The sequence below is a fragment of the Pristiophorus japonicus genome, chromosome 13 (genome assembly GCF_044704955.1).
Source record: "Pristiophorus japonicus isolate sPriJap1 chromosome 13, sPriJap1.hap1, whole genome shotgun sequence".
NCBI classification, from domain to species: Eukaryota; Metazoa; Chordata; class Chondrichthyes; family Pristiophoridae; genus Pristiophorus; species Pristiophorus japonicus.
In genome coordinates, this window is record NC_091989.1 from 76,499,546 (window position 1) to 76,527,113 (window position 27,568).

Genomic DNA, 27,568 nt, shown 5'->3' on the forward strand with positions numbered 1-27,568 from the left:
AACGGAGGTGCTCCCCAAAAGTGGTCACCCAATCTACGCTTGGTCTCCCCAATGTAGAGGAGACCACATCGTGAGCAGCAAATACAGTCTACTACATTGAAAGAAGTACAAGTAAATCGCTATTTCACCTATTTGGGGCCCGGAATAGTGGGAAGGGAGGAAGTAAAATTGGGCACCTCCAACAGTGCAGCATTCTGTCGAGCCTGGAGTTTTATGCCCAAGTCACTGGAGCGGGATTTAAACCCACAACCTTCTGACTCAGAGGTGAATGTGCTACCCACTGAGCCACAGCTGACATCTAGTTTTATTGATCAGATTCATAGACTATAAATATTCTTTTCAATACGGCACAGTTAAGAGGCTGGATTTTTGTCAACTGCTCCCCAGGGAGGGGAGGATGCGACTTCCATCTGGAAGCTTCCCCCACCCCCACCCCACAGCGAGCAAAACCATTCCAGGAGATCAGAATAACCATGTGATCATATTAATCGGGTGTGCCTCAGCTCTCTAACACGGGGCGGGGAGGTGATGAGACGGCTGCAAGCTTTCTCTGCCGGGGCAGCTAGTAGACCTCACGGCCAATATCCTGCCCAATTTGGGGCACTATAACAGAGAAAGATTCAGGAAAAGAGTTTAGCCAGACAGATCGCACTCCCGACTGACAGTCTGGGCCTGTATCTCATCAGCTCAGGATGGAGGAGGTCAACTTCCTAGCTTTGGAATTGAGCGCCCCTATTGGCAATATTTCTCGATCCTGGCTTTCAAAAAGGAATTGGATAAGCACCTAAAGGAAAACATTGCTGGGCTACAGGGAAAGGGAGGGGGAGTGGGGAGTGGGACTGGCTGAGGTGCTCTTGCAGAGAGCCGGCATGGGCCGAATGGCCTCCTTCTGTGCTGTAACCATTCTATGATTGTCGCCCCTCCTGTTGGTTGGTGCACACATTAGGAGTTCAGTGAAGGATGCTGTACACATGAGCAGAGCTGCTGCCACCAGAGGCTAAGGCATGGCCTTGCGTGGAGGCAGTGTTGAAATGCTGACATACAGTATTGGACGTGCTTGTTTGTACTGCAAAAATAGTCACCATGCTCCACCCTTTGTTTCTGATTGGTCCCCTTGGAGGATAAGCCACACCCTGAAGTTTCACAGGAATGTGTAACTGGAGCCGCCCATCCCAAGGTCTCACTTACTTTGAAAATTGTAACTCGATTCCACTTTGACTTCCTGAAGCGACAGAGGACAGAGCACCCGAGAAGACAGCAAGGGCCAGCCAAAGTGCCTCACCCAGCCGAAGTGCCTTATCCCAGTCCAAGTACATGCCTCCCCCAGCCAAAGTGCCTTATCCCAGTCCAGTTGCATCCTTCTCCCCGCCCCCAACCATAGATGGGGCATTGTATACGGATTGTTAACAGGTTTATTGGGTATGAAGTGAATAGTGACAGTGCCGTGACTTCTGGATATCATCCACTCCAACGATGTCCCTTGTAGGGGGTTGGAAGAACGTGATCCATCTTCCCCCCACCAGTGTCTCTCACTCCCCAACCTCCCACCACCACCCATGTCTCTCTCTCCCCCCACCCTCTCTTCCCCCCCCCAGTCCCCCTCTCCCCCCAGTCTCTCTCTCGCCCCAGTCTCTCTCTCCCCCCAGTCTCTCTCTCCCTCCCCCCCAGCCTCTCTCCCACCCCCCCGTCTCTCTCTCTGCCCCAGCTTCCCTCTCTCTCCCCAGCCTTTCTCTCTCTCCCTAGCCTCTTTCTCCCCCCAGCCGCTCTCTTTTCCCCCCAGTCTCTCTCTCTCTTCCCCCCCAGCCTCTCTCTCCCTCCCACCAGCCTCTCTCTCTTCCGCCCCAGCAGCCTCTCTCTCTTCGCCCCAGTCCCTCTCTCTTCCCCCCCAGCCTCTCTCTCTTCCCCCAGCCTCTATCTTCCCCCAGCCTCTCGCTCCCTCCCCACAGTCTCCCTCTCCCTTCCCCAGCCTCTCTCTTCCCCCCAGCTTCTCTCTTCTTCCACCCTCCCACCCCCAGCCTCTCTCTCTCCCCCAGTCTCTTTCTCTCCCCCCAGCCTTTCTCTCTTCCCCCCAGCCTCTATCTTCATCCCAGCCTCTCTCTACCCCTAGCCTCTCTCTCTCTACCCCCAGCCTCTTTCTCTCTCCCCCAGCCTCCCACTCCCCTCCAGCCTCTCCCTCTGCCTCTCTCTCCCCCCCAGTCTCTCTCTTCCCCCAGCCTCCCTCTCTCCCCTCAGGCTCTCTCACTCTCCCCTCAGACTCCCTCACTCTACCCCCAACTTCTCTCTCTCCCCCCAGCCTCTCTCCCCCAGCCTCTCTCTCTCTGCCAGCCTCTCTCTCTCTCTTCCCCCCAGCCTCTCTCTCTTCCCCCCAGCCTCTCTCTCTCTCTCCCTCAACCTCTCTCTTCCCCCCAGCCTCTCTCTCTTGCCCCCAGCCTCTCTCTCTTTCCCCCAGCCTCTCTCTCTGTAAAGTCCTTACTCTACAGTATGAAACCACACGAGGCACATTTTGGGGACAAGGTCACTCTGTGACCTTAACTCTTTATTCACAGGACTCCCAAGACGATGACCCTGCGTGGGACCTCCCTTTTTATACCTGTGTGATCAGTTAAGGAGTGTCTCCCACAAGTTCACCCCTTGTGGTCAAGGTGTGCATCAAGGTTGAGTGTATACAGTAATACAGTGGTGTTACATTGTGGTTACATACATGACATCACCTCCCCCCTCCAAAGTCTTATTAGAATCATAGGTTTAGTCTTTCAGGTGGTCTACGCTCCCTCGTGGAGCGCCGCAGTTAGGGCTCTGGTTGTTGGACACTGAGTATCTGTCACCTGTGGTGATTCCGGCCTGTCCGGGCTGACCGCAGGGACTGTGCATTCTTCTGATTGCTCTTGTTGCTCATCACTGCCGGTGTTGTGAGCTCCATCTCATGGTCTTCTTCAGGTTACTCCTTGTCGATGCTGAACCTTTTTTTTACTTGGTCCAGATGCTTACGGCATATCTGACCATTGTTGAGTTTTACCACGATGACCCTATTCCCCTCTTTGTCAATTACAGTGCCCTCAAGCCATTTGGGCCCCATGGTGTGATTGAGGACGAATACAGGATCATTTATTTCTATGCATCTCCCCCTCGAATTACGGTAATGGTACTCGTTTTGTGACTTGCGCTTGCCCTCAACTATGTCGGTCAGGACTGGATGAATGAGGGACAACCGAGTTTTGAGTGTCCGTTTCATTAGTAGCTCTGCAGGTGGGACCCCCGTGAGTGAGTGCGGTCGGGATCTATAGGCCAGCAGGAGACGCGATAGGCGGCATTGTAGGGAGGGTTCTTGAATCATAAGCATACCTTGCTTAATGATTTGGACCGCACGTTCCGCCTGGCTATTGGAGGCCGGCTTGAACGGCGCAGTCCTGACGTGGTTGATGCCATTGCCCGACATAAACTCTCGGAATTCGTAGCTTGTGAAACATGGGCCATTATCACTAACCAGGATGTCCGGCAAGCCATGGGTTGCAAAGATCACACGTAGGCTTTCCATGGTGGTGGATGACGTGCATGAATTCAGAATGATGCACTCGATCCATTTCAAGTACGCAGCTACCACAATAAGGAACATCATACCCATGAACGGGCCCGCGTAGTCAATATGAATGCGTGACCATGGCCTGGTGGGCCAGGGCCACAGGCTGATCGGGGCCTCCCTGGGGGCATTACCCAGCTGGGCACACGTCGTGCACCTGCGAACACAGTGTTCCAGGTCTGAATCAATTCCAGGCCACCAAACATGTCACCGGGCAATGGCCTTCATCAGCACAATGCCTGGGTGCTCGCTGTGGAGTTCTCTGATGAATGCCTCCCTGCCCTTCTGGGGCATAACTACCCGGCTGCCCCATAGTAGGCAGTCGGCATGGATGGAGAGCTCATCCATCCGTCTGTGGAACGGTCTGACCTCCTCAGGGCATGCTCCGTGTGCGGGCGCCCAATCCCCAGTCAGAACACATTTCTTAATCAGGGATAGGAGGGGATCTCTGTTTGTCCAGATTTTGATCTGGCGGGCTATGATGGGGGAGCCTGCGCTGCCAAAGGCATCGACAGCCATGACCGTCTTGGCGCTTTCCTCTGCTGCCCCCTCAGTGGTGGCCAGTGGAAGCCTGCTGAGCACGTCGGTGCAGTTTTCAGTGCCGGGCCGGTGCCGGATGGAGTAGTCATAAGCAGCCAGCGTGAGAGCCCATCGCTGTATGCGAGCTGATGCGTTGGTATTGATAGCTTTGCTGTCTGACAACAGGGATGTTAATGGCTTGTGGTCCGTCTCTAATTCAAACTTCCTACCAAAGAGGTACTGATGCATTTTTTTTACACCTTAGACACATGCAAGCACTTCCTTCTCGACCATCCCATATCCCCGTTCTGCTTGAGAGAGCGACCTGGAGGCATAAGCCACAGGTTGTAGTTGACCCTCAGTATTGCCCTGCTGCAACACGCACCCAACCCCTTAGGATGATGCATCACATGTCAGAACCAATTTTTTACAGGGGTCGTACAGGGTCAACAACTTGTTTGAACAAAGTAGGTTTCGCGTCCGATCAAAAGCCCGTTCCTGACAGTCCCCCCAAAACCAATCGCAACCCTTACACAGGAGCACGTGTAGCGGCTCGAACAACGTGATCAAGTTCGGCAGAAAGTTCCTGAAATAGTTCAACAGTCCCAGGAATGAACGCAACTCCGATGTGTTGCAGGGCCTGGGTGCTCATCGAATCGCCTCTGTTTTGGATTTGGTGAGCCGAATCCCATCTTCAGCAACCCTCCTGCCCAGAAACTCAACCTCAGGAGCTAAGAACACACATTTAGACTTCTTGAGTCGCAGGCTTACCCAGTCCAGTCGGCGTAGCACCTCCTCCAGGTTGTGGAGGTGTTCCTCGATGTCTCGACCTGTGATGAGGATGTCGTCCTGGAATACGATTGTTCCAGGAATGGATTTAAGCAGGCTTTCCATGTTTCGTTGAAAAATCGTGGCCGCTGATCGAATGCCAAACGGGCACCTGTTATAAACGAACAGTCCCTTGTGCGTGGTGATGGAGATCAGTAGTTTAGATTCGTCGGCCAGTTCCTGGGTCATATAGGCTGAAGCGAGGTCCAACTTGGTGAACAGCTTGCCGCCTGCCAGCGTGGCGAAGAGGTCCTCCGCTCTCGGGAGCGGGTATTGATCTTGTAGGGGCACCCGATTGATGGTGGCCTTGTAATCGCCACAGAGCCTGACAGAGCCATCCGCTTTTAGGACGGGAACGATGGAGCTCGCCCAGTCGCTGAATTCAACAGGCGAGATGACGCCCTCTCTCAACAGCCAGTCCAATTCGCTCTTGATCTTTTCCGCATCACATACGGCACCGCTCTGGCTTTGTGGTGCACTGGCCTGGCGTCCGGGGTGATGTGTATCACTACTTTAGTGCCTTTGAAAGTCCCGACGCCAGGTTGGAATAGTGAATCGAATTGTTGTCGGACTTGTGAGCACGAACTTCACTCCACAGATGACACTGCGTGAACATCCCCCCATTTCCAGTTCATCTCGGCTAACCAGCTCCTCCCCAACAGTGCGAGACCATTGCCCGGGACAATCCAGAGCGGTAGCCGATTCACTAATCCATTGTGTGTGACAGCCAACATTGCACTGCCTAGCACCAGAATTATTTCTTTAGTGTAAGTCCGTAATTGTGTTGCAATACGTGCTAATTTGGGTCTACTGGCATTAAGTGGCCATAGCTTCTCAAATTGCTGAACGCCCATGAGTGACTGGCTGCCCCAGTGTCCAGCTCCATGCGTACAGGGATATCGTTTAATAAAACCCTCATCATCATTGGTGGCGTTTTAGTGTATGAACTGAATATTCGCCACATGGACCCGCTGAACCTCGGCATCCATCGATTTGCCCCAAAAGTCATCCTGCCTCAAAGAACCCTCTTCTGGTCCATCCGCCTCATATATTAGTCTGGTTGCAGACTTCCTGCACATTCGAGCTAAGTGACCACTGAGATTGCAGTTCCTGCAAACAAACTGTTGAAATCTGCAAGATCTAGCTGAGTGTTTTCCCCCACATCTCCAGCATGAGTTAAAGTTTCCATTGTTGGGAACAAAGAGACTATGGCCAGGCATTCCGCGTTGACTGTCACTTTGACTGCTCTTAAGTACCCTATTAGTGGGTGTCAATGGCCCCATCCCGGGCCGCATTGTCCACTGTGATGGCGTGAATGTCCGTTCAGCCTGCCATTGTCTCTGTTGAACTCCTACTCTGGGGTCTATTGCTGCCTGGAGAGTGTCGAACTGCCCCTGCCTGGCTGCGGGGCTTTGAGTCACATTGATGATGTTGACTCCCTGACCCATCACCACGTTAGAGGCAGAATTGCGCGCGTATATTATTTTCGTCTCTTCCTCCCCCGTCAGGAAAATTTGAGCCATCAACGCCGCCGCTTCCAAGGTCAAATCCTTGGTCTCAATTAATTTGCGGAAAATTCCCATATGACCGATGCCTTCAATAAAGAAGTCCTTTAGCATATTCCCCCTGCAGGCATCTGTGAACTTACAGAGGCTGGCCAAACGCCAGAGGTCTGCTACGAAGTCCGGTATGCTCTGTCCTTTTCACGACGTCGGTGGGTGTAGAATCTGTGTCGGGCCATATGTATGCTGCTCGCCGGTTTGAGGTGCTCCCTGATCAATTTGCTAAGTTCTTCAAAGATTTTGTCCGCCGGCTTTTCGGGTGCTAGTAAGCCCTTTACGAGCGCGTCAGTCTTTGGTCTGCAGCTGGTCAAAAGATGAGCCCTTCGCTTGTCGTCGCTGCATCCCCCAGCCATTCTTTCGTAACGAAGCTTTGCTGAAGCCTCTCGACAAAATCGTTCCAGTCTTCCCCAACACGGTACTGTTCCTCTGTGCTACCGGTGGCCATTCTCGTGGGTCGTGAATTCCCGTTTCTCGTCGCCAATGTAAAGTCCTTACTCTACAGTATGAAACCACACGAGGCACATTCTGGGAACAAGGACCTTAACTCTTTATTCACAGGACTCCCAAGACGATGACCCTGCATGGGACCTCCCTTTTTATACCTGTTTGATCAGGTAAGGAGTGTCTCCCACAAGTTCACCCCTTGTGGTCAAGGTGTGCATTTAGGTTGAGTGTATACAGTAATACAGTGGTGTTACATTGTGGTTACATACATGACACTCTCTTCCCCACAGCCTCTCTCTCTCTCCCTCCCCCCAGTCTCTCTCTCTTTCCCCCAGCCTCCCTCTCTCTCCCTCCCCCCAGTCTCTCTCTCTTTCCCCCAGCCTCTCTCTCTTCTGCCCAGCCTCTATTTTCCCCCAGCCTCTCTCTCCCTCCCCCCAGCCTCTCTCCCTCCCCCCAGCCTCTCTCTCTTCCCCCAGTTTCTCTCTCTTCCCCCCAGCCTCTATCTTACCCCCAGCCTCTCTCTACCCACAGCCTCTCTCTCCCTCCCCCCAGCCTCTCTCTTCCCCACCACCCCCACCCCCAGCATCTCTCTCTCTACCTCTAGCCTCTTTCTCTCTCCCCCAGCCTCTCTCTAGCCCCCTGCCGCCCTCTCCCTCTGCCTCTCTCTCCCCCCCCCAGTCTCTCTCTTCCCCCAGCCTCCCTCTCTTCCCCAGGCTCTCTCACTTTACCCTCAGACTCTCTCACTCTACCCCCAGCCTCTCTCTCTCTCCCCAGCCTTTCTACCCCAGCCGCTCTCTCTCCGCCAGTCTCTCTCTCTCTCTTACCCCCAGCATCTCTCCCCCCCGCAGCTTATCTCTCCCCTGCAGCCTCTCTCTTCCCCCCCGCCCCACACCTCAGCCTCTCTCTCCCTCTCTCCCAACCTCTCTCTCCCCTCCCAGTCTCTCTCTCCCTCCAGCCTCTCTCTCTTCCCCCAGCCTCTCTCTCCCTCCAGCCTTTCTCTCCCCGACCACTCTCTCTCTCTCTCCCCCAGCCTCTCTCTCTCTCCCCCAGCCTCTCTCTCTCTCTCTCACCGCAGCCTCTCTTCCCCCCCCAGCCCCTGCCGCCGGCCGCTCTTGGCCTCCCCCCCCTCCCACCCACTGCTCTCGGGCCCCCCCCCACCCGCTCACCGCTCTCGGCCTCCCCGCCCACTGCTCTCGGCCCCCTCCCCTCACCACTCTCAGCACCCCACCCCCCCTCCGCCAGCCGCTCTCGGGCCCAGGCCAGCCGGGGGCGGGGGGAGAATCGGAACCTCAGGTCCTGCTTTTCAGCACCACGTGCATGGAATGATTCAGGCCTAGGGGGTGGGCGGAGCTTGACGGGGCGGGGCTTGTTGCCTGTCAGTCAAAAAAGTGCAGTACAAATAGTTACATCGTGCAGTTTTTAAAGGCAATGGAAAATGTAAGGGGAGTCATTTTTATTCATCATTCTTACCAATAACATCCCACAAACAGCAACAATAAATAAGATTTGCATTTATATAGCTCCCACAAATAGCAATGCGATAATTGTTGTGTATCTGTAAAGCATGCACGCCCATGTTCCACCCCTAGGGAGGTATCCCCTGAAGTCCCAAAGGATCCCAGCATCCCTTGGGAGCACTGTATATAAGCCGGTCCCTAAGACCTGTTCCTGACTCTGGAGTGTCTTAATAAAGACTGAGGTCACTGTTACTTTAACCTCCCTGCCTCCCTGTGTGCAGTCTCATCTGTGTTAGGAACACAATAATAATGACCAGATAATTTGTTTTTGTTATGTTGATTGAGAGATAAAATATTGGCCAGGACACCGGGGATAACTCTTCGAAATATGCTCTTCTTCGAAATAGCGATATGGGATCTTTTACATCCACCTGAGAGACAACGCCTCGGTTTAACGTCTTATCCAAAAAACATTAAACCGAGGCAGCTGTGAGATGAATGACTGGCTAATCTCTCTTTGGTGATGTTGGTTGAGGGAAGAAGGTTGGTCTGCACGCGGGGAGAGCTGCCTGCTCAATTCAATCTTGTATATCTGTGTCTGTCTGAATCCATCTCCCTGTCTGTCTGTCTGTCTGTCTGTCCGTATCCATCTCCCTGTCTGTCTGTCTTTCTGTATCCATCTCCCTGTCTGTCTGTCTGTCCGTATCCATCTCCCTGTCTGTCTGTCTATCTGTATCCATCTCCCTGTCTGTCTGTCTGTCTGTATCCATCTCTCTGTCTGTCTATCCATCTCCCTGTCTGTCTGTCTGTCTGCCTGCCTGCTTGTCTGTCTGTATCCATCTCCCTGTCTATCTACTTTTTTAAAAAGGAGGGAGAGAGAAAACAGGTAATTATAGGCCGGTCAGCCTGACATCGGTAGTGGGTAAAATGATGGAATCAATTATTAAGGATGTCATAGCAGCGCATTTGGAAAGAGGTGACATGATAGGTCCAAGTCAGCATGGATTTGTGAAAGGGAAATCATGCTTGACAAATCTTCTGGAATTTTTTTAGGATGTTTCCAGTAGAGTGGACAAGGGAGAACCAGTTGATGTGGTGTATTTAGACTTTCAGAAGGCTTTCGACAAGGTCCCACACAAGAGATTAATGTGCAAAGTTAAAGCACATGGGATTGGGGGTAGTGTGCTGACGTGGATTGAGAACCAGTTGGCAGACAGGAAGCAAAGAGTAGGAGTAAATGGGGACTTTTCAGAATGACAGGCAGTGACTAGTGGGGTACCGCAAGGTTCTGTGCTGGGGCCCCAGCGGTTTACACTGTACATTAATGATTTAGATGAGGGGATTAAATGTAGTATCTCCAAATTTGCGGATGACACTAAGTTGGGTGGCAGTGTGAGCTGCGAGGAGGATGCTATGAGGCTGCAGAGCGACTTGGATAGGTTAGGTGAGTGGGCAAATGCATGGCAGATGAAGTATAATGTGGATAAATGTGAGGTTATCCACTTTGGTGGTAAAAATAGAGAGACAGACTATTATCTGAATGGTGACAGATTAGGAAAAGGGGAGGTGCAACGAGACCTAGGTGTCATGGTACATCAGTCATTGAAGGTTGGCATGCAGGTACAGCAGGCGGTTAAGAAAGCAAATGGCATGTTGGCCTTCATAGCGAGGGGATTTGAGTACAGGGGCAGGGAGGTGTTGCTACGGTTATACAGGGCCTTGGTGAGGCCACACCTGGAGTATTGTGTACAGTTTTGGTCTCCTAACCTGAGGAAGGACATTCTTGCTATTGAGGGAGTGCAGCGAAGGTTCACCAGACTGATTCCCGGGATGGCGGGACTGACCTATCAAGAAAGACTGGATCAACTGGGCTTGTATTCACTGGAGTTCAGAAGAATGAGAGGGGACCTCATAGAAACATTTAAAATTCTGATGGGTTTAGACAGGTTAGATGCAGGAAGAATGTTCCCAATGTTGGGGAAGTCCAGAACCAGGGGTCACAGTCTAAGGATAAGGGGTAAGCCATTTAGGACCGAGATGAGGAGAAACTTCTTCACCCAGAGAGTGGTGAACCTGTGGAATTCTCTACCCCAGAAAGTTGTTGAGGCCAATTCACTAAATATATTCAAAAAGGAGTTAGATGAAGTCCTTACTACTAGGGTGATCAAGGGGTATGGCAAGAAAGCAGGAATGGGATACTGAAGTTGCATGTTCAGTCATGAATTCATTGAATGGCGGTGCAGGCTAGAAGGGCCGAATGGCCTACTCCTGCATCTATTTTCTATGTTTCTATGTTTCTATCTATCTGTATGTCTGTCTATCTATCTATCTATCTATCTATCTATCTATATTTGTTTATCCTTCTGATAGTCTATCTGTCCATATCCATCTCCCTTGTCTGTCTATCTGTCTCTATATCTGTCTATCTGTATCTACCTATCTGTATCTGTCTCTCTATAAATCTATCTATACATGTTTATATCTCTATGAGGCAGGATTATTGGCTTTCAATTTCAAATCTATTGTAAGACACTCTCAGCAGCCACCGAGTTAAGTGGAATTGCCATGGGAAGAAACGAGCTTTACAAAGTTCAGGCTTGTTTTCCCACAGTGTCCGGCACAAGTCCAGCTCACACTCCTAACATCACCAGGAGAAACTCCTCCCAACTCACGGGGTGCTTCCCACCCACAGCCCCAGGCTGCCTATTGTTCCCATTGAGTCCCACACCCCAGACCCTGCTCATTGAAAAGATTCCAAGATAAAGTGTGCAGGGTTCTGACCTCCCCGGGGTCAGCCACTTCAAGAAAGCTCAAAGCTGTTAAAGATTTTTTTTCATAAGTTCTACATTTTTGTTTTAATGGGGAGTTTTTGTGCTGAAAGTGAGGTGTGTTCTGGTAATGGAACACACTCCCACTTTGGCACCAGCCTCAAAGCTCCTCTCTCTTCTGCCCTACATATGGGCTGAGCACATTGTAAATATAATACCCACTGCCTCAGTGGGAGTGTTCGCAGTTCCCATCGTTCTCAGCTTCCCTGAGCAACAGCACTCTGTGTTCAATTCTGGTCAGTGCTGCACTCGCGAGAGGGTGCAACTCTGAGGAAAAACTCAGCCAGCCGGGGCTCTTTGCTCCAGAAAAAAGACCTGATAGGGGCCTTTAAAATTAAGGAGGGGTTCGATAGAGTAGATGTGGAGAAACTGTTTCCACTTGTGGCAGAGTCCAAAAGTATGCGGCATCAACATACACATCAAATAAAGAATTTTGGAGGAATTTCTTTACCCACAGAGCGGAGACAATGTGGAACTCACTGCCACATGCAGTAGTTGAAGCAGACACCACTGATACATTTAAAGGGAGGCTTGATGCAGTCATGAGGGAGCAAGGACAGGGTAGGAAGAGGTGATTTGTGTGGGAGGAGGTTTCTGTGGAGTATTAACACCGACATAAGGCAGTTGGGCCGAATGGCCTATTTCTGTGCGATGTAATTGCGATGTAATTGTACGTAAGGTACTCAGTTATGGGGACTGTGCTGATACTATTCAACATCAGGCCTTGCGGGTGGGAGAGAGACAGAGACAGTGAGAGAGGGAGAGCAAGAGTGTGGGAGGAGACTGATCCATCAATGTGGGCAGGATTTCGACGAGGTGAAAGGCAACGATCTGACTAGCCAACCTTGATATGAACCTACAAAAACGGACCTGGAAAGCTTAGCTGGCCAATGGAGCCTGTCCCACCCAGGAGGGGGCAACCTACACAATCATCCCCACCCATCTCACCCCCGCCATCACCCACCATCACCTCCCCATATCACCCCCACCCATCTCACCCCCCCATATCACCCTTTCCCCCATATCATCCCCCATTCCCCCCATCATCACCCCATATCATCCCTCCCCCATGTCACCCATATCACCCCTCCCCCACCCCTATCCATCACCCTCACAACCCCCCCATATCATCCCCCATTCCCCCCATCATCACCCCCATACCATCCCCATATCATCCCTCCCCATATCACCCCTCCCCCACCCCCCATCACCCATCCATCACCCCCGCTGCGCCCCCATATCACCCCTCCCCCTCATATTACCCCATCACCCATCCATCACCTCCCCATATCATCCCTCATATCACCCCCCCTTCACCCATCCATCACCCCTCCCATATCACCCCTCCTACCAACACCCATCCATCATCCCCCATATCACCCCTCCCCCTCATATCACCCCCCATCATCCCCCCATATCACCCCTCCCCCTTATCACCCCATCATCCATCCATCACCCCTCCCTATATCACCTCTCCCCCCATATCACCCCTCCCTCCTCATCACCCCCCCCCATATCACTGCTGCACCCCCCCCTTATCACCCTCCCCCTCCTGCCCCCTGAAGTCACGCAACCCCCTGGGAGAGGGGGGGAAAAATCGGAGAAAAAAACAAAAGCAAAATACTGCCAATACTGGAAATCTGAAATAAAGTGTTGGAAATCTCAGCAGGTCAGGCAGCATTTGTGGAGAGAGAAACAGAGTTAACGTTTCAGATCGGTGAAATGGAGGAGAAAAAAACCTTCGGCCAATTTAGCACAAATTGCTCTCCAGCCCACGTCCTTCCCACTATTTTATTTAAAGCAACATTTCACAGAAATCCATTTCATTTTGAGAAATGTCCAGGTGTCAATCTGTTAGTTGAGTAATGAGGTGCAGATTAAAAAGAGGCTGAGCTATTTAACATTGTATGGTCAAAGTAAACCCCCCAGCGGGCCCTCACACACACACACCACACACACACACACACCACTGCGATGGGGCTCTGGGCAAACATTGGCTTGGTTTATTGACAGGACAAGGATTCCATGTTAAGAAGAATGGTTTGCGGGGGAGATGGAATCACAGCCACGCAGCTGGTTCCCAAGGCACAGCTGCTCCTGTGGTCATTACAACTGCTTCCTGCCATATGTGAAGTGCAAATTCTCTCAGTGGGCTTGGCCATCATTCAGCTGGTGCGGGAGCATAGCCTCGGCTCCACACTGAGAAAAACAAGTTTCAAATGACAGCCCTGCACATGTGTTTCCGTTCTGTGCGCAAACAATCTGAAGTAAGTGGGTTTATATTGCGCAGTTCACCGGTAACACACAGGACTGCAATAAGGTCCCACTCTGCAAAGGTCAGACAGCAGCACGTCCCAGAGAATTGCACTGGGCTGAGCTCCTGTGCATTCGTCACAATACAATTAGCATCCGAATGTAACCCTTTCCTGCAGCAAAGTACAATCTTAGTACAAAAGCACATGGCGCACACAACAGACTGCTTCAGCAAATAGCAGTGTATTGACAAACTGTTGGATTTGTGTAGATTAATATGGATAGAGGATTAGTTAACTAACAGAAAAGAGAGAGTCGGGATAAATGGGTCATTTTCCGGTTGGCAAACAGTGACTAGTAGGGATCGGTGCTGGGGCCTCAACTATTTACAATCTATATTAATGACTTGGATGAAGGGATCGAGTGTAATGTAGCCAAGTTTGCTGATGATACAAAGATGGGTGGGAAAGCAAATTGTGAGGAGGACACAAAAAATCTGCAAAGGGATATAGACAGGCTAAGTGAGTGGGCCAAAAATTGGCAGATGGAGTATAATGTGGGAAAATGTGAGGTTATCCACTTTGGCAGAAATAATAGAAAAGCAAATTATAATTTAAATGGAGAAAAATTGCAATGTGCTGCAGTACAGAGGGACCTGGGGGTCCTTGTGCATGAAACTCAAAAAGTTAGTATGCAGGTACAGCAAGTAAGCAGGAAGGCAAATGAAATGTTGGCCTTTATTGCAAGGGGGATAGAGTATAAAAGCAGAGAAGTCCTGCTACAACTGTACAGGGTATTGGTGAGGCCACACCTGGAGTACTGCTTACAGTTTTGGTCTCCCTATTTAAGGAAGAATATACTTGCATTGGAGGCTGTTCACTAGGTTGATTCTGGAATTGAGGGGGTTGACTAATGAGGATAGGTTGAGTAGGTTGGGTCTATACACATTGGAGTTCAGAAGAATGGGAGGTGATCTTATTGAAACTTATAAGATAATGAGGGGGTTCGACAAGGTGGGTGCAGAGAAGATATTTCCACTCATAGGGGAAACTAAAACTAGGGGACATAGTCTTAGAATAAGGGGCCGCCCATTTAAAACTGAGATGAGGAAAAATGTATTCTCTGAGGGTTGTAAATCTGTGGAATTCTCTGCCCCAGAGAGCTGTGGAGGCTGAGCCATTGAATATATTTAAGGTGGAGATAGACAGATTTTTGAGCAATAAGGGAGTAAAGGGTTATGGGGACCGGGCAGGGCAGTGGAGCTGAGTTCATGATCAGATCAGCCATGATCTTATTGAATGGCAGAGCAGGCTCAATGGGCTAAATGGCCGACTCCTGCTCCTATTTTTTATGTTCTTATGATCACATTATAGAAACTGTCAGTTATACTGTACAGCAATTTAGCGAAGCTGTACTGTGTGTGTAAGTATGGGAGTGTATTTGTGTGTGTGTGTGAGTGTGTGGCAGTAATAGTGTGTGTCTGTATGTGTGAGTGTAAGAGTGTGTGTCTGTATGTGTGAGTGTAAGAGTGTGTGTGCATGTGTGAGTGTAAGAGTGTGTTTGCATGTGTGAGTGTAAGAGTGTGTGCCTGTGTGTGAGTGTAAGAGCATGTTTGTATGTGTGAGTGTAAGAGTGTGTGTCTGTGTGTGTGCATGTGTGAGTGTAAGAGTGTGTTTGCATGTGTGAGTGTAAGAGTGTGTGCCTGTGTGTGAGTGTAAGAGCATGTTTGTATGTGTGAGTGTAAGAGTGTGTGTCTGTGTGTGAGTGTAAGAGCGTGTGTCTATATGTGAGTGTAAAAGTGTGTGTCTGTATGTGTGAGTGTAAGAGTGTGTTTGTATGTGTGAGTGTAAGAGTGTGTGTCTGTGTGTGAGTGTAAGAACTTGTGTCTATATGTGAGTGTAAGAGTGTGTGTCTGCAGCTGTCTTTTGGCTCCCTCTGTCACTAGTCACAGAGGCTGCTGCTAACCATTTGCCTGCAGTGGCGGGAAGCGAGTCTGGATCAGAGGCACTGTGCCCTCACTTGGCAAACTGCAGCTACTTATAAACAGCACACAGGCGCAAGACTTCTCTGAAAGAGCAAAGAGTCAAAAAAAAGAAGCAGGGCATGTTTTGAGTTTGATGGCAGGTTTCCTGGTTTGCACGGGAAGCGACGGTGGGTGCTGATGGTGGAACAGCCCCACAGTGTTGACCCCTGGACCAGGCCTTGTGTGGATCTCCAACTGTTGCTGAAATGTCAGATGTTCGCACACTCTATTTGTGACTCCTCTTGCCGAAGAGCACATATAGGCGGTCAGCAGAAAAACGAAGGTGTTCACCACTGGCCCCGAGGTACACTTTGTACAAGGGTCTCATGATCCCTTGTCGGGAACTTCAGGTTTTCCGACCTTCAATTCAAATCAACGGTAGTTAATGGGGATTCCCTTGTGCAAGCTGCTGTGATGTCAACAGACTGAGCAGCCAATCAAAAGGCAGAATTTTCACAGACAGCAAACACGGAAGTGAGTAAGCCCTGACAATACTAACTTTTTTTAAAAGTTAGAGAGAGAAAAGCAAAGATTAGGGCTCTCCCAAGGGGAAAAGGCAAGCCTGAAATAAAGAGGGACAAACTTTTTTTTTTTAATTTAAAACTTTTTTTTGAAAAGTTTCTTAAAAATTAAAATTTTTATTAGAATGGACAAATTTTACACTGCACAAAATTAAAGTTAGTTTTCTGGGTCCTTAGTAGTAATAAAGCTGTTAAAACCCCAGTTACATCCAATCCATTTGGGTCTAACATTTAGTGGGGGATTTAACAGTGTACTGACTGCGGAAGAGCCGAAGTTTCTGTCAGTTTCCATGATTTGGCTGATTGCACAGATTGCTGGCTCTGTGAGGGGTGGGGGTGGGGAACGTACAGCCCAGCCAGGATCAGAGCTGCCAATGACGGACCCCAACTTCAGGATCTCTTCATGCGCCTGCACATTCGCCAAATCCCCACCGCACATTCCCCATTGTGCGTGTTTTTAACCTGGAGTATCTTCAAAATAACATAAAATTGTATGATGCCCCAGAATTCTGTGCTGGAAGAGGTGTGCCAGTGGAGTGAGGAGATGTGTAAGAGGAAGATGGGACCTGTTCTTCCTGAACTTATCATATCCTTCAACTGTTTTATTTGAAGTTCTGTAGTATTGATTTGTTATTACCAAAACTGATCAGTACAAAGTTACTAACAAACACGCTAGTAAAGTTAGCGAGTGAAAATCCCCAGTTCATAGAATGAGATACGGCATATTTAATGAAAATAACGGATATGGGCTGGGTAGTGAATTATGGGATAAATATTTCTCCCAAATTATAAAAATCTGGACCAGGATCATCTCTGGGCCTGGCAGAAGATATTCAAAGGGTGCATTTGCACAATAACTGTAGTTAAAATGTAAAAACAGGCCAAGTCTCAAGTCAGAATCCAGCCTGACACCAGAGCAAAGTAATACCCAAAAGCAGAGCAAAGTGGAGCTGCGAGTGACGCGACGGTGGGACCACCAATTCACCGACACACCCACTCCAGCTCCGGCTACAGTTTCACATGTTCTTATGTCAGGATTCAGTTAGTGGCGGTCGAATGAGCTTCCTGTCCAGCAGCAAAGGTCAGCGAGGGGTCGGGTCAGGAAAAAATAGCAACTCATGATTTCTATATCAAATCTCATGTCGGTGTGAGTGTGTGCTTAGGTGTGACTGTTTGTGTAGATGTGTGCAAGTGAGTGTGTGTAGGTGTGAGTGTGTGTTGATCAGCTCCGCTGGGCAAGCCACATAGTTCGCATGCCAGACACGAGACTCCCAAAGCAAGCGCTCTACTCGGAACTCCTTCACGGCAAACGAGCCAAAGGTGGGCAGCGGAAATGTTACATGGACACCCTGAAAGTCTCTCTATAAAGTGCGACAACCCCACTGACACCTGGGAGTCCCTGGCCAAAAACCGCCCTAAGTGGAGGAAGTGCATCTGGGAGGGCGCTGAGCACCTCGAGTCTCCTCGCTGAGAGCATGCAGAAAGCAAGCGCAGGCAGCGGAAAGAGCATGTGGCTTTTCTAACCTAACCCACCCTTTCCCTCGATGACTATCTGTCCCATCTGTGGCTCTTGTATTGGACAGCTCAGCCACCTAAGAACTCATGTTAAGAGTGGAAGCAAGTCTTCCTCGATTCCGAGGGACTGCCTATGATGATGATGAGGAGGTGTGAGTGTTTGTGTGTGGGTGGGTGTAAATGTATGAGGATGTGTGGGTGGGTGTAAGTGTGGGTGGGTGTAAGTGGGGGTGTGAGTGTGTGTGCAAGTGTGAGTATTTGGGTGTGGGGGTGTGTGTGCATGTATGCGAGGGTGTGTGTGGGTGGGTGTAAGTGTGTGAGGGTATGTGTGAGTGGGTGTATGTTGGTGTACGTTGTGTGTGTGGGTGGGTGTGAGGGTATGTGGGTGTGTGGGGGGAGTGGGTGTGGGGTGTGTGTGTGGGTGGGAGTTGTGTGGGGGAAGTGGGAGTGGGTGTGGAATGTGAGTGTGTGGGTGTGTGTGTGGAGAGAGAGGTGAGTGTGTGTGCATGTGTGTGTAGGGGGGTGTGTGGGTGTGTGTGGGGGGGTGTGTGGGTATGAGTGGGTGTGGGGTGCATATGTGTGTGTGAGGTGTAGTGGGGGAGGGGTGTGGGGGTAGTGGGTGTGAGTATGTGTGTGTGTGTGCGGGGGGGCGGGTGTGGGTATGTGTGTGTGTGTGTTGTGGGGGAGCCCTGAAGGTTACATATCAACCTATGAACAATGGCGTATAGGTAAAAGCAGTCTGCTCCACACAACTGCGAGACCGCATGTATCGCAACATTTTACACTCCACCCCACCCGGAGCCATGCAATCTCCTGGGAGAGGCAATGAAACAGATAAAAACCCAGGCCAATTGGGTGAAAAAAATCTAGGAAAATTCCTCTCCGATCCATCCAGGTGATCGAAACTAGTCCAGGAGATCACTCTGGTTGTATTCGATTCCCTGAAGTACTTACCATCGTGTCTTCACCAGCCAACAAGGTTATCCAGTCTAATCCCATTTACCAGCTCTAGGTCTGTAACCCTGCACGTTACGGCACTTCAAGTGCCCATCCAAGCACCTTTTAAATGTGGTGAGGGTTTCTGCTTCTAACACTTTTACAGGCAGCGAGTTCCAGACCCCCACAACCCTCTGCGTAAAGAAGCTTCCCCTCAAATTCCCTCTAAACCTCCCCCCAATTACTTTAAGGCAAGCATTCCCTATGCCTTCTTAACCACCTTATTCACCTGGCCTGCTACTTTCAGGGATCTGTGGACAAGCACTCCAAGGTCCATTTATTCATCTACACTTCTACATGGTCTACCGCTTAATGCGTAAACCCTTTCCTTATTAGCCCTCCCAAAGTGCTTTACCTCACACTTCTTCGAATTAAATTCCATTTGCCACTGCTCTGCCCACCTAACCAGTAGATTGATATCTTCCTGCAGTCCATGACTTTCCTCTTCATTATCAACCACACAGCCAATGTTAGTGTCATCTGCCAACTTTTTAATCATGCTTCTTATATTCAAATCTAGATCATTGATGTGTACCACAAAAAGCAAGGGACCTAGTACTGAGCGCTGCGGAACCCCACTGGACACATCCTTCCAGTCACAAAAACATCCATCGACCATGACCCTTTGCTTCCTACCTCTTAGCCAATTTTGGATCCAACTTGCCACTTTGCCCTGGATCCCATGTGTCATGTATCTTACATGGCCACTGTTGGTACCATATTAAGGTGTGCCACCAGAGGTCACAGCAGTGGGAGACTTGTAGGTTACCTGCACAGGTGTGCCTGGCCTAGTACAAAAGGCAGGCCACCAGGTATGATCCTCACTCTGGAATTAACTAATAAAGGACTAAGGTCACTAAAGCTCAAGTACATCACACTGCCTCATGGAGTCATTGGTAGAGCATCTAAGGACACAACAACTGGCGACGAGAATACAAACTTTCACGCAGAAATGGCTACCCTTGGTACGTTGCAGCAGTTCGCCAATGGTGATGATTGTGACACCTTTGTGGAGAGGCTAGAACACTTTTTCACAGCAAACGACCTGGCAGGAGACGACCTGGCCACGCTGGCCGATAAGCGCCGCGCTATCTTGCTAACCAGTTGTGGGCCCAACATCTATGGCCTTGTCAGGGACTTGCTGGCACCAGAAAAGACAATGACCAAGTCATACAAGGAGCTCGTATCCCTGATCCAGGAGCAACTCAAGTCCAAGTAGAGCATCCTCACAGCCAGACAGTTCCATACCCACCGACGGCCCGAAGGCCAGGAAGTCGCGAAGTACACCGCAGGCCTCAGGAGGCTGGCGGCACCATGCAAGTTCGGCAACCACCTCTACGAAGCACTGCGGGACATTTTCGTCATTGGAATTGGCCATGAGGGCCTTCTTCATTAGCTACTGTCGGCGTATACCACAGTCACACTGCAGCAGGTCATCCCTGTGAGCCAGTCTTTCATAATCTCGACCTGCGGCTCTAGGCAGATGTCTCACCCTCAGGACTCAAACCCGGCAGGTACTGTGCACAGAGTGGCGCCGTTCAGGAGCTGGATGGTAGAGCGCGAATCCTCTCAGGGAAGAGAGAACAGGCTCCTGAGTCCCTTAACTCAGAGTCCGCCGAGGGGGGCTAATTGAGTAGCACCACGCTGGCGTTGCGGAGGGAATCACAGGGCTCACTAGTGACGTTCTAAACACTATGTTTGCAAAGGCTGTGGCACAAAGGACCACCTCCAGCGAATGTGTAAGAGAAATAGGACTCACTGTGTCGGTGAGGAGTCCGCAGATGGCCATGAATCCAGCATGGATTATGAATCGTTAGACAGAGAGGCAGCCCAATCCAATGGGGAGGTACATAGCATGTTTACTTGCACCCACAAGTGCTCCCCGCTGAAGATGGAAGTCGAGATAGAGGGAAGTGGACACGGGGGTGAGCCAGTCAGTGATGAATCAAAGAGCCTTTGAGAGGCTATGGGACAATCCGGCTGAACAACCCAAGTTGGCCTCGGTTCAGGCAAAGCTGCGCACCTACACCAATGAAATCATCCCAGTCGTTAGTAATGTGAATGTAAAGGTACTCCATGATGGCGCAGTGCACAAGTTACCTCTGTGGATTGTTGCAGGTGATGGATCAACGCTGCTCGGCTGAAGGTGGATGGAGAAGATCCAGTGGAAGTGGGAAGATTTCATCCCTCCAGCGATCGAAGCCCTCTGCGCTCAGAGGCAAAGCAAGCCCTCACCTGAGGGTGGACCCGGCACCGATGAGCAGACCAGCACGGCACTGAGACACAGACCACCCAACACAACTGCATGGAGATGATCCAGCTGGGACGACCCAAACGCACCTTCTAGGCTCCAGTGGCAGGACTCAGGAAGGAGAAAATCGGATCCAGCAGCGACTTCCCAACTGCGGAGGCAGAACCCGGAGAGAAGAGGATAGCTGCAATCGACATCGTGGACGAAGCAAAATGGCGCCCGCACCACGAGGCGATGCGCTGAAGACAAAGATGGCCGCGGCCAGACCACGAGGTACAGCACTGATGGAGCACCACGTGGCACCAAACGGAGAAGCAGATTGGGGTAAAGCAAGCAAGGCTCTCTTAAAAGAGGCCGGCAACCCATTGCAATTAAAGGAACAGTTCTACACAATTAAGCAATGTAACAAGAATTGTAAGTTAGAGACTAAGGCCCCAAGTTTCCACACGCGGCGAAAAAGGCGCACCTCAGAGCTGGGCGCCTGTTTTTCGCGCCGAAAACGGCGACGGAAAAAAAGTGCGCTATTCTCGAGCTCCTTGGAGCTCGATGTCTGCTTGGCGCGGCGCACAGGGGGCGGAGCCTACCACTCGCGCTGATTTTGTAAGTAGGAGGGGGCGGGTACAATTGAAATGAGGCTTCTTGGTGCCAGCAAACCTGCGCGTGTGCGTTGGAACGTTCGCGCACGCGCAGTCTGAAGTAAACATTGGCACTCGGCCATTTTTAAAAGTACTGCAGAAAAAGTGAAGATTTGTTTCTTGGACCCCTGCAAAGGCTTGTATTTTAATTTTCTTGATATTTCTGTGTGTGAGGGAGTGCTTTTAGCAGCACTGCTGAATAAATCACCTGCTGAAATCAGTGAGTTCAGCTTTTCACTGCTAAACTTGCAGAACCGGTGCCTGCAAATTAAGGATTGTGTGTTTGGAGAAATAAAAGTGCCAATTCAACTTTGCAATGGATCAACTTCCACCAAGAACAAAGAATTTCTTGCATGAGGAAGAAAACCATTGCATAATATGTGGTGCACCCATTCTGCAAATTTAACTATAAAGATGTCGATGTGGCTGCCTCTCCCTGTCCAAATGGCCTCAGTCAGTCCCCCTCACAGCTCGAAGGCTGCTGCTGTTCTTTCTCCGGCTCCCGACCAGCCACTGACGCCGCTGCAATCCCATGGCCGAATGGCCTCACGTCCGCTCCTGATTCTTCGGCTCCTGGCCAGCCACTGACGCCGCTGCAATCCCATGGCCGAATGGCCTCAAGTCCGTCCGGGTGCTGCATCTTCGCGGGGAATGAAGGCCTGCCTCAAGCACCGCAGCTCAGCTCGAAGGCTGCTTGCTGCCTGCCGCTGCCGTCGAGACACTGATGCCACACCCCTGCCTCAAGCACTGCAGCTCAGCTCGAAGGCTGCTTGCTGTTGCTGCCGTCGAGACAGTGACGCCACACCGCTGCCTGAAAGGCCTGCCTGAAGCACTTTCACACAGGTAGGAACATGGTTTATTTAATCTTTTCTTTGCTTATAAATTTTTATTCAGGTTGGATTTATTTGTATAATATTTATATAAGTATAACTAAGGATTGATTGTAGAATTTAATGACTTCCCTCCCCCCCCCCACTACCTCGTTCCCTACGCCTAATTTGTAACCTGCGCCTGATTTTTTAAAGTGTAGACAAGGTTTTTTCAAGCGTACAAAAATCTTCACTTACTCCATTCTAAGTTAGTTTGGAGTACGTTTTCACTGTGGAAACTTTGAAATCAGGTGTCAGTGGCCAGAAAAAAAAATTCTGTTCCAAAGTGAAACTGTTTTACCTGACTAGAACTGCAGAAAACTAAATGTGGAGAATTCCGATTTCTAAGATACTCCGTTCTACACCAGTTGCTCCTAAAAATCAGGAGCAAATCATGTGGAAACTTGGGGCCAAAAGGTGTAACGGATTATGTAAAGTGTGTAACTGACCATGTAAAATGTGTAACTGATAATCGGAATTGTATACATGCAGCCAGCGAGGAAAAGTTGCGCGATCGCGATGGAACCCCTAGAGTGTCCATCATAAGCAAGGAAAAGCTGTGCGATGCAAGATTCCCACTGCACGTAGCCAATGCAGCGGGCAGACACCCATCGGATGCACACAGGTCCAGCGAGCTACCCAATGTAGTAGCCTGCGTCCCGGGGACCAGAGTCATGCACCACGAAGTGTGGCCACAAGCAGCAATATCCTTATTGGCGGAAAATTGTGTTAGGGAAATTGATGGGATTGAAAGCCGATAAATCCCCGGGGCCTGATAGTCTGCATCCCAGAGTACTTAAGGAAGTGGCCCTAGAAATAGTGGATGCATTGGTGATTATTTTCCAACAGTCTATCGACTCTGGATCAGTTCCTATGGACTGGAGGGTAGCTAATGTAACATCACTTTTTAAAAAGGGAGGGAGAGAGAAAGCGAGTAATTATAAAATGGTTAGCTTGACATCAGTAGTGGGGAAAATGTTGAATCAATTAATAAGGATGAAATAGCAGTGCATTTGGAAAGCAGTGACAGGATCGGTCAAGTCAGCATGGATTTATGAAGGGGAAATCATGCTTGACAAATCTTCTGGAATTTTTTGAGGATGTAACTAATAGAATGGACAAGGGAGAACCAGTGGATGTGGTGTATTTGGACTTTCAAAAGGCTTTTGACAAGGTCCCACACAAGAGATTGGTGTGCAAAATCAAAGCACATGGTATTGGGGGTAATATACTGACGTGGATAGAGAACTGGTTGGCAGACAGGAAGCAGAGAGTCGGGATAAACGGGTCCTTTTCAGAATGGCAGGCAGTGACTAGTGGAGTGCCGCAGGGCTCAATGCTGGGACCCCAGTTCTTTACAAAATACATCAATGATTTGGATGAAGGAATTGAGTGTAATATCTCCAAGTTTGCAGATGACACTAAACTGGGTGGCGGTGTGAGCTGTGAGGGGGGCGCTAGGAGGCTGCAGGGTGACTTGGACTGGTTAGGTGAGTGGGAAAATGCATGGCAGATGCAGTCTAATGTGGATAAGTGTGAGGTTATCCACTTTGGGGGCAAAAACGCAAAGACAGAATATTATCTGAATGGCGGCAGATTAGGAGAAGGGGAGGTACGAGACCTGGGTGCCATGGTTCATCAGTCATTGAAATTTGGCATACAGGTACAGCAGGCGGTGAAGGAAGCAAATGGTATGTTGGCCTTCATAGTTGGGGGATTTGAGTATAGGAGCAGGGAGGTCTTACTGCAGTTGTACAGGGCCTTGGTGAGGCCTCACCTGGAATATTGTGTTCAGTTTTGGTCTCCTAATCTGAGGAAAACGTTCTTGCTATTGAGTGAGTGCAGCGAGGGTTCACCAGACTGATTCCTGGGATGGCAGGACTGACATATGAGGAGTGACTTGATCAACTGGGCCTTTATACATTGGAGTTTAGAAGGATGAGAGGGGGTCTCATAGAAACGTATAAGATTCTGATGGGCGGGACAGGTTAGATGCGGGTAGAATGTTCCCGATGTTGGGGAAGTCCAGAACCAGGAGACACAGTCTTAGGATAAGGGGTAGGCCATTTAGGACTGAGATGAGGAGAAACTTCTTCACTCAGAGTTGTTAACCTGTGGAATTCCCTGCCGCAGAGAGTTGTTGATGCCAGTTCATTGGATATATTCAAGAGGGAGTTAGATATGGCCCTTATGGCTAAGGGGATCAAGGGGTATGGAGAGAAAGCAGGAAAGGGGTACTGAGAGAATGGATCAGCCATGATCTTATTGAATGGTGGTACAGGCTCGAAGGGCCGAATGGTCTACTCTTGCACCTATTTTCTATGAACCCTCAGTGCAAATCGCCTCTGCATTACTTATGCTCTGGGCTTAGCTCTATATGGGTTCTGTCTGGTAGACCTCTAGCGGGCCAGCTCAACCTTGGGTGGGTAGTTGGTGCAGTAGCATGCTGGTGGTTGCTGTTTGTGTGTGTGTGTTCCTGACCGCTCCATTCTCCCCCCCTCCCACATTGGTGTGGCGGGGCTCCTGGCATTCATGTACATACAAGTTCATGTAAGTGGGTTTTGCATGTTTTTTTTTGTGTTTCCGTGGTGCGACAAGAGTGTTAGGTGCCTTGTCGATGCAGTGACCGGTGCGTAAAGACAAGCTAATTCCGGGGCTGCTGAGTGGTGTCCCTGCAGTCTGGTGGTGGCTCAGTGCCCGGTGCTGGCAGTGGGAAGCCGGTTGGCTCGCGTAGTCTGCTCTTATGGCTGATCATTCACCTCAGTACCCCTTTCCTGCTATCTCTCCATACCCCTTGATCTCTTTAGCCATAAGGGCCATATCTAACTCCCTCTTGAATATATCCAATGAACTGGCATCAACAACTCTCTGCAGAAGAGAATTCCACAGGTTAACAACTCTCTGAGTGAAGACATTTCTCCTCATCTCGGTCCTATATGGCTTACCCCTTATCCTTAGACCTTGTCCCCTGGTTCTGGACTCCCCCAACATCGGGAACATTCTTCCTGCATCTAACCTGTCCAGTCCCATCATAATTTTATATGTTTCTATGAGATCCCCTCTCATCCTTCTAAATTCCAGTGAATACAGGCCCAGTCGATCCAGTCTCACCTCAAATGTCAGTCGTGCCATCCCGGGATGGCGGTTCAGGGGGGAGTGATGTCATGTATCTTACATGGCCACTGTTGGTACCATATCAAGGTGTGCCATCAGAGGGCACAGCAGTGAGAGACTTGTAGGTTACAGGTGTGGCCTACTATAAAAGGCAGACCACCAGGTGTGATCCTCACTCTGGAGTTAACTAATAAAGGACTAAGGTCACTAAAGTTCAAGTCCAACACACTGCCTCGTGAAGACCTTGTTAGAGCATCTAAGGACACAACACCATGGGCTTTTACCTTTGTGACCAGTCTGTCATGTGGGACCTTATTAAAAGCTTTGCTAAAGTCCATATACACTACATTGTACGCATTACCCTCATCGACCCTCCTGGTTACCTCTTCGAAAAATTCAATCAAGTTATTTAAACACGATCTTCCCTTAACAAATCCGTGCTGAGTGTCCCTAATTAATCTTTGCCTTTCCACATATAGATTTATCCTGTCTTTCAGGATTTTTTCCAATAATTTTCCCACCACTGAGATTAGGCTGACAGGCCTGTAATACTCAGCCTATCCCTTTCTCCTTTCTTAAACAAGGGTACTACATTAGCAGTTCTCCAGTCCTCCGGCACCCTGCCTGAATCCAAAGAGAACTGGAAAATTAAGGTCAAGGCCTCTGTTATTTCCTCTTTTGCTTCACTCAACAGCCTGGGATGCATTTCATCTGGACCTGGGGACTTATCCATTTTCAAAGCAGCTAAACCCCTTAATTCCTCCTCTCTCACAATGTTTATTTCATCCAGAATTTCACACTCCTCCTCAATAGCAGTATCTGCATTGCCCCTTTTATTTATGAAAACAGACACAAAGTATTCATTAAGAACCTTACCAACATCTTCCACCTCCACACACAGATTACCCTCAAGGTCTCTAATAGGCCCTACCCTTTCTTTAGTTATCCTCTTGCTCTTAATATATTTATAGAACATCATTGGGTTTTCCTTGATTTTACTTGCCAAGAATTTCTCGTGCTCTCTCTTAGCATTCCTAATATCCTTTTTAATTTCACCTCTGAACTTTCTATATTCCTCCAGAGATTCTACAGTATTTAACCATTGGTATATGACATAAGCTTCCCTTTTTTTCTTTATCTTCCCCTGTAAGTCCCTAGACATCCAGGGGGCTCTAGAATTGTTATCCGCACCCTTTTTTTTAAAAGGGCACATGTTTGGCCTGAGCCCTCTGGATCTCCTCCTTGAATGCCTCCCGCTGTTCCGACACTGATTTACCCACAAGTAGCTGTTTCCAGTCCACTTTGGCCAAATCACTTCTCAACTTAGCAAAGTTAGCCTTTCCCCAATTTGGGACTTTTATTCTAAGTCTATCCTTGTTCTTATCCATAACTACAATGGGCTAGACTTTCCCCTGATGATCACTGGGCTATCACCCATCTATCGCCAAAGTAGGCAGGCTATCGCCTATTTCACCTTAAAAGTGGAAAGCTACATCGCCCAAAGATCATCGGCCCAACTTTCAGCACGCAAGATTTTGACATTGCCCACCGCAACTTTTGTCACATCGCCGGGCTGATTGCTCGCAGAAAAGATCGCTGGAGAAAAGCTGCTCCCGATTGGCACTGTTCAGTACGACTCAGCACTACGGACGCCATTTTCAACGTCAGAGGAATTGAGAGACTGCTTCAAGAAGGGGCTTATGAGGAGAATTAATTTGTGAGTTAATTTAAGGGCGTTATTGACTCTTTGGCAATCATCTGATTGCATTTCTATTTGTTGAGGACAAATTTAGGGCATTTATTGCGATAGTGATGGGGTCTGTAACTTCTCTACCAGTATTGGTCACTAATCACATGCTGCAGACAGAAGATGGGAGAAGGTGTATTGAAGAAGGCAGACAGTTGCAGAGGAGGAGACCTTACATCCAACGCAGGTACAGGGAAAAGCGATCATACCTGAACTTGTCCGATAACACGTGCCTTAGGAGGCTGCGCTTTCAAAAGGAGGCCATCGCTGAGATATGCCAGCTCATCAAGGGAGATCTGCAGCCTACCAACACCATCAGGACTGCACTGCTCATTGAGGTTAAGGTTACTGTGGCACTTTCTACGCATCGGGCTCCTTTCAGGCCTCAGCTGGCGACATTTGCGCTATCACTCAGCACGCCACACATTG